Source organism: Theobroma cacao, chromosome 5, assembly GCF_000208745.1.
Source record: "Theobroma cacao cultivar B97-61/B2 chromosome 5, Criollo_cocoa_genome_V2, whole genome shotgun sequence".
In the NCBI taxonomy this organism is placed as follows: Eukaryota; Viridiplantae; Streptophyta; class Magnoliopsida; order Malvales; family Malvaceae; genus Theobroma; species Theobroma cacao.
The window spans coordinates 15,490,897-15,498,285 of record NC_030854.1 but is presented as its reverse complement, the minus strand read 5'-3'; positions in this window follow the sequence as shown (position 1 = coordinate 15,498,285).

Genomic DNA, 7,389 nt, shown 5'->3' with positions numbered 1-7,389 from the left:
CGGGCTTGTCATCTTCTCCCCCACTTGGATCAACCATATGATCCTCCTTCTTGATTGACTTCGACATCCGGCTAAATATTAATATTTTAATATTATTTTATTCTAAAAATTTATCTTATCTCCTTGGTACCAAAAATGCCTTATTATGCCTCACTTGACTTCCAAATCGCCTTTTATCTCACAAATTCTCCTCCGATAAAATTATTATTATTTTATTGTTATTTTCTCACTTGCGAAACATTTTATCCTAAACTACTCCTTTTGTCTTCTATCACTTCTAAACATTTTAATTGACCTCAATTTGCATTTGATCAACTTTATTTATCACCATATCAAAGTATGGGGTATTTCAATGTTAAACTATTTTATTAGTCTCCATTTACTCAGTTTTAGATATTTTAGATTGTATTTGTTTACTCACTGGGATTATATAATCTCACCACCCTCCTTTCCACCCATTTAGGGCTCAGAATAGTCGATAGATAGCTCACTTTGTTAAGGGCAACAATTGGACTTGCATCCTCAAAAACTGTAGGTTTTCCGTTTTTGATACTTTTGGTCATTCTGGGCCCAAGTGTCACTATAAATTAAATTTTATACTTTGGTTATCTGTATTACAGTATGTATGAATTTATTTAGCTTTTACGCTACAAAAATTATTTATCGGTAACTCTATAAATATTATTTTATAAGAAAATAGAATATTTTATATTATATTCAAATAGTTATAATTTCACTTTAAATGAATGTTTTAGATATCTAAACTTATTTTTTATTATGAAATATATGTTTTCCTCTTGCATACTATATTTTTAGCTGGTTTCGAGATTTTTGAGAAAAAATGACCAAAATGCCCCTGTGAGACAGAAATAAATTTTTTTATTGATTTAAGTTGGAAATAGCTTAAAATCTTTTAGAACATGACATTTGGCAACGGTTACTCACAAGGGAAATGAGAAATTGATATTAAAGCCTTGCGAGGTTCTGGTTGACATTCCGGGTAATGATTGTCGATCAGGGACATCGTGGCGGTTGTCACGGGCTTGAGGGGAGTAACGGGTCTTGACAATGAGGCATAAATTTAATTTTTTAAATTTATTTGCACTGCGTTTTATTTGCATTTGATGCATGATCAGCCCTTACCTAACATCATATTCAATTTTAAATTAACTAATTCAATGCCATAGACCATGATTGGCATCTAGCAATGCATCATGGCCACCCAATTGTTAGGAGAGTCAAAGGATTCTTTGACAACCTTTCAATGTATAGTTTTTCAATGTAATTCATTCCCTCATCATATATCCCGAAGATGATAAGAGCTTGGTGCAATGACTACTCTTATTGATCTCCATATTTGTTCTTGCAGTTTGATCATTAACTTTATGGAGACTTTTGAAACTCATTTCATAATCTCCCAATCACCTTGGCCAAGGATTTGATTAAGCTAATGTCAACCAAGAACTAATGAGATATTTCCCCTTGAATCACATGGGGTGATGATTCTTATCTTGACCACTCATTTACCTTCATATGCTTCATACTATGCTAAAAAACATCCTATTTTGGCATCCTTGATTATGCACCCATAAGGATGAAATCAAAGCATAGTACGTCACATACAATACAACCTGGTGTCTCAAGTCTAGGGAGTAGTTACACAACTGACACATGAGAAATATTGCGTAAACACTTGAGTGAGGTACCAAATGCACTTCTCATAGCGGGTCATGTTCAGTGAACTCGCTCTCCCATGGCAAGTACCCACATGCTAATTCCAAGTATCTCTATACTTCAACCTATGAAAGCGATTGCTTAGTTCACAAGTAAAGAACATAACATGTGCCGATCTTTGAGCATTATTGATGCCTTGTCTCAACAATACAAGGATCAGGAACTTTTAGGAACAATGCTTTAGTGCATAAGGATCTCATAATTGTATCCCAATACAATTACTTTGCAAGGCATGTATAGTTCCATGGGCTTTAGCTACATAAGTACAAAAAGTAATTAAATCACAAACTTGTGGATAAAGAACTGCCTCAATGTTATTATGAATAACAAAATGTCATACATGATTATCTTAAAATTGCAATTCCCATACAACCAAAAATTTGCTTGTAGGGCTTATACTAACAATTAGCATTCAAACCAAGCCCACTCAATTTAAATCAACTTCAATCTTTAAAATCATGCTTATAACCAACCAACTCATGCAGTCTCAATAATCATTAAATCAAGCTTTTCAACACAAACAATAGGAACTTAAACTAGGCTTAGTATATATCTATCAAAATATGTTTTAAAATAGGCTCACCCAATGACCTTGTTGTTGTGATTTCCACCTACTCTTGTTCATAAATCAAGTTCTGAAACTTCAAATGGCTTTTCTAAGCTCAAATAATCAACCTTCCAACAAATTTCTCAACTTCACAAATTTTTCTACATTTCCTGTGTTAGCTTTACAATTTGTTAGTGTAAAAGTTTTAATAGCAATATACCAAGAAAAGGGTGAATTAGTATTTGTAAAAATTTCTTTAAAAAATCCATTTATCAAAATCAAACCTTTTTCCTCCAAAAATATTTTCTCAAAAAAAAATTCAACTTAAAATCATTGATAAGATGATAAAAGCATTTAAAACGAGTAATTAGTCCTTCGAAGGTATGAGTGACTATAAATAGACCTTTCTTGTCAATGGATGGCTTTTGCTTCACATTTCCTAATGAAAACATCCATTTATGATCTGTTTTAACCAAAAATAAATAAAAATTCAACTTAAAATCATTTACACAATTATAAAACCATTTAAAACAAGTAACCAGTCTTTTAAAGGTGTAAGTAAATGTAAATGGACTTTACTTGTCGATGGAAGGCTTTCGTTTCATGTTTCTTGAGGCAATTATCCAATTACGATCTGTTTTAACACAAACTAAAATAAAATTTAACTTAAAATCATTTATAGGATTATAAAACCATTTAAAGGGAGTGACTAGCCTTCTGAAGGTATGAGTGACTATAAATGGACTTTTCTTGTCAATAGATGGCTTTCACTTCATGTTTCCCAAGACAAACATCCAATTATGATCTATTTTAGCCAACAATGAAAAAAATTCAAATGAAAATCCTTTTTGAAGTTGTAAAATCACTTAAAGTGAGTAACTAGGCTTTTGAAAGCATAAGTGACCATAAATGGACTTTTCTTGTCAATAGATGGCTTTTGCTTCACGTTTCTGAAGGCAAACATCTAATTATGATTTGTTTTAACAAAAAATGAAAAAAAAATCAACTTAGAATCATTTATAAGATTATAAAACCCTTTAACGTGAGTAACTAGTCTTTCGAAGGCATTGCTGACAATAAATGGACTTTTCTTGTCAATGGATGGCTTTCACTTCACATTTCCCAAGGCTAACGTCCAATTATGATCTTTTTTAGCCAAAAATGAAAAAAAGGTTCAACTTAAAATCATATGAAAGATTATAAAACCATTTAAAGCGAGTAATTAGGCTTCTGAAGGCATGAATGACTATAAATGAACTTTTATTGTTCTTGTCAATTGATGGCTTTCGCTTTGTGTTTTCCAATGCCAAACATCAAAATATTATATGTTCTAACAAAAAATGAAAAAAAATTCAATTTAATATCACTTAAAGTGTGTACTAGGGTTTTGAAGGCGTGAGTGACTATAAATGAACTTTGCTTGAAAATGGATGACATTCACTTCACGTTTCTCAGGGCAAACATCCAATTATGGTATGTTTTAATCAGAAATGAAAAAAAATTCAACTTAAAATCATTGATAAGATTGTGAAACCATTTAGAGAGAGTAACTAGTCTTTCAAAGGCATCAACGATAATAAATGAACTTTTCTTGTTGATTGATGGCTTTCGCTTCACGTTTCTCGAGAAAAACATCCAATTATGATCTGTTTTAACCTAAATGAAATAAAATTCAACTTAAAATTAGTCATAAGATTATAAAACCACTTAACATGAGTAACTAGTCTTTTGAAGGCATAACTAACTATAAATGGACTTTTCTTGTCAATGATTGGGTTTTGCTTCATGTTTCTCAAGGCAAACATCCAATTATAATATGTTTTAGCCAAAACTGAAAAAACAAATCAACCTAAAATCATTTATATGATTATAAAATCATTTAAAGCGAGTAACTACCTTCCGAAGGTATTAGCGACAATAAATGGATTTTTCTTGTTAATGGATGGCTTTTGCTTCATGATTCCCGAGGCTAGCATCCAATTATGTTATGTTTTAGCCAAAAATGAAAAAACAAATTCAACATAAGATTATTTACAAGAGTATAAACCACTTAAAGCGAGTAACTAGTCCTTCGAAGGTATAAGTGAATATAAATGGACTTTTCTTGTCAATGGATGGCATTTGCTTCACATTTCTCGAAACTAACTTCCAATTATGATCTGCTTGAATGAAAAATGAAAAAAAATTCAACTTAAAATCATTTTTGAAGTTATAAAACTATTTAAAGCGAGTAATTAGGCCTTCGAAGGCATGAATGATTATAAATGAACTTTTTTTGTCAATGGATGGCTTTCGCTTCATGTTGCTTGAGGCGAACATCTAATTATGATATGTTTTAACCAACAATGAAAAAAAAATTCAACTTAAAATCATTTATAAGATTATAAAACCATTTAAAGAGTGTAACTAGCCTTTCGAAGGCATGAGTGACTATAAATGGACTTTCCTTGTAACAACCGTTCCTCAGTCACCATCGACTTCCGAGACTCCAGGAGAGAGACCCGTCAAGTCTTGAACGAGCCTTAATAGAAATACCTATCAATCACTATACGCATTTGCCAAACCATATTAATGCTTAAACCATATACAATTATGTCATGATTTGAACCATAGGCATAATGAATCAATTTGATCCTTAACTCATATAACCATAGGTATATACATCACAGCCTAAAATCTCTAATTTGTCATTTATATCAAACCAATATCCATTTACGTATTAATAACAAAATGCTACGACTTGACCTCTAACAGTAGAGTGACTTGGAATGGAAGGCTAAGAAGTGCAATTACCTACACTGTAGTAAGTCTCGATGTGCTGAATAGTGCACTTTGGTGGATTACTTATCTGCAAAAGGAAATAAGGGGGTGAGTCTCACAAACTCAGCGATCATCAACTCTGTGAGTAGGGAGTAGATGGGAAACAAGCGTGCAGCAAATAAGTTTGAACATTAAAAATACAAGATTATATAAATAATTTAACTAAAGGAAATGATGTGTGCCTTATATGTAAAATCGAGAGTTTTCTTATGCACTGTAATCATTTCAAGCAATATACCAAATCAGGGTAGCTAAAAGTTTCCACATCGAAACAGATTAATAACCTTATTCAAATCAAATCATCTCAAGTATTACATTAAAACCAATGTGTGTGAAAGATTTCTTGTTAAGACCCGAAACTCCCATCGAGCCCGTGACAACCGTCGCGAAGTCTAGTCAAACATTCTTTACCTCGAATGCTGACCGAAACCTCGCAAGGCTTTCGTATTAGTTTTCTTACCTCCCCTGTGATCGAAAGTAACTAAAATCATGTTTTGAAACGGTATGGACCATTTTTCCATCCAAAAACAATGAAAATTTATTTCTGTCTCACAAGGGTATTTTAGTCATTTTTTTTTCGAAATCCGTAAAAATGTAATATGTAAGTGGAAACACATATTTCATGATTTAAATTGAATTTTTAAGTCTAAAACATTCATTTAAAGTAAAATTATAGCTATTTGAATATAATAAAAATATTAAATAAAATATTTTATTTTCTTAAAACACAATATTTTCAAAGTCTTCCTAAAATAACTTTTGTAGCGTAAGAGTAAAATAAATTTATTCATATAGTAATAAAGATAATTAAAGTATGAAATTTCATTTACAGTGATACATGGGCCCCCAACTAGCAAGAAGGTGTAGGGCTACGAACCCTTACTTTCTAGGATGCAACTCCAAGATTAATTCTCGTCTTAATTAACTATCAACAAACTGACCTGAGCTTGAAAAATGGATAGGAAGAGGAGTGAGATTACATAATCCCAATGAGTAAATAATTACCATCAAAAGCATCTAAAGCCGAGTAGACGAAGACAATATAAAAACGTTATATCTTAATAATGTTCATAACGCAAAATTCATTTCAATCTATACTAAACAATTTCTTTTCATCAAAATTTCCCCGGCTTATGAGTTTCTTAAACTTGGCCCTTGCCAGAATCATTCTCGCGGGTACCTTCGTCAAGGTATCCCACTGAGACCACCAAGGCTGTTAAATGTCCCATACCCATAAACATGTTTTCGCATCTGACACACAGCAGTTTCTTGGCCTTGGCTGAGTCTCACTCTCACGTGGTGGCCCGAACGTGAGGTGCACTCAAATCTTACCTTAGGAGATACTTTATCCAAAATCTCCCCTTGGAGGTAAGTATATAATTGGGTTACCGTGCCCCTCTCATAGGCAGTCCACGGAAACCCCCACCACTGCAGTGACCATTTAATATACCACCAAACCCATAAAAAATTCAATAGTATAATATGGCGAATAAAATTTAATCCAATCTACTGAGACTAATCCAAAACTGTTCATATATTTCGTGCCAACCCCAAAAATTTAGCCATCATGCTACCATAGTGTCATAAGCCACAATTTCAATAACATATAAAATCATAAATTCAACACACTCTCCATATACTTAATTTTCCCAAAACAATATTTGATTTCAAAATCAGTATAAATCTCATTTTTATTAAAAACATTTTAATTGGAAAACATAATATTTTATAATTTAAACTCACCATTCAATAAAAGCATCAAAAAAGTATAATTACTCTAGATATTTAAGACGACAAATTGTCCATTCACAGTATTAGGAGTAGAAATACTCCCATTTTCAGTCTGCGGGTACAGTCCTTTACCCATATCCAATGACTCACCACCTAGCCATAATCCATGACACATAATCCAATTAAATTGTGTCTAACATTCATTAGCTATTTCAGGCTCGATATACATGCGTAATATGAAATGAAAAATGCACGGGTAGCCATCTAGACCCGGTATTGGCCTAAGTCAATTTTTCATCCGATAAATTGGCTAATGCATCCAATTTCACTCCAACTTACTCCATTTCTTTTCCAATTCCTCAATTCACCAAAAACTACTATTTTTTAATCAAATCACCTAGAATAACATCCCATTTTTCCTCATTATTCACTTAGAGAATTTGGCTATTGATGGGCACCAAACCTTTGGTGGTTTTCTTCACTTGTTTTCATGCTACACATCATTAATCACCTAAAAACACTAACATACCTAAAAATCAAACCAATCCAAGATCATT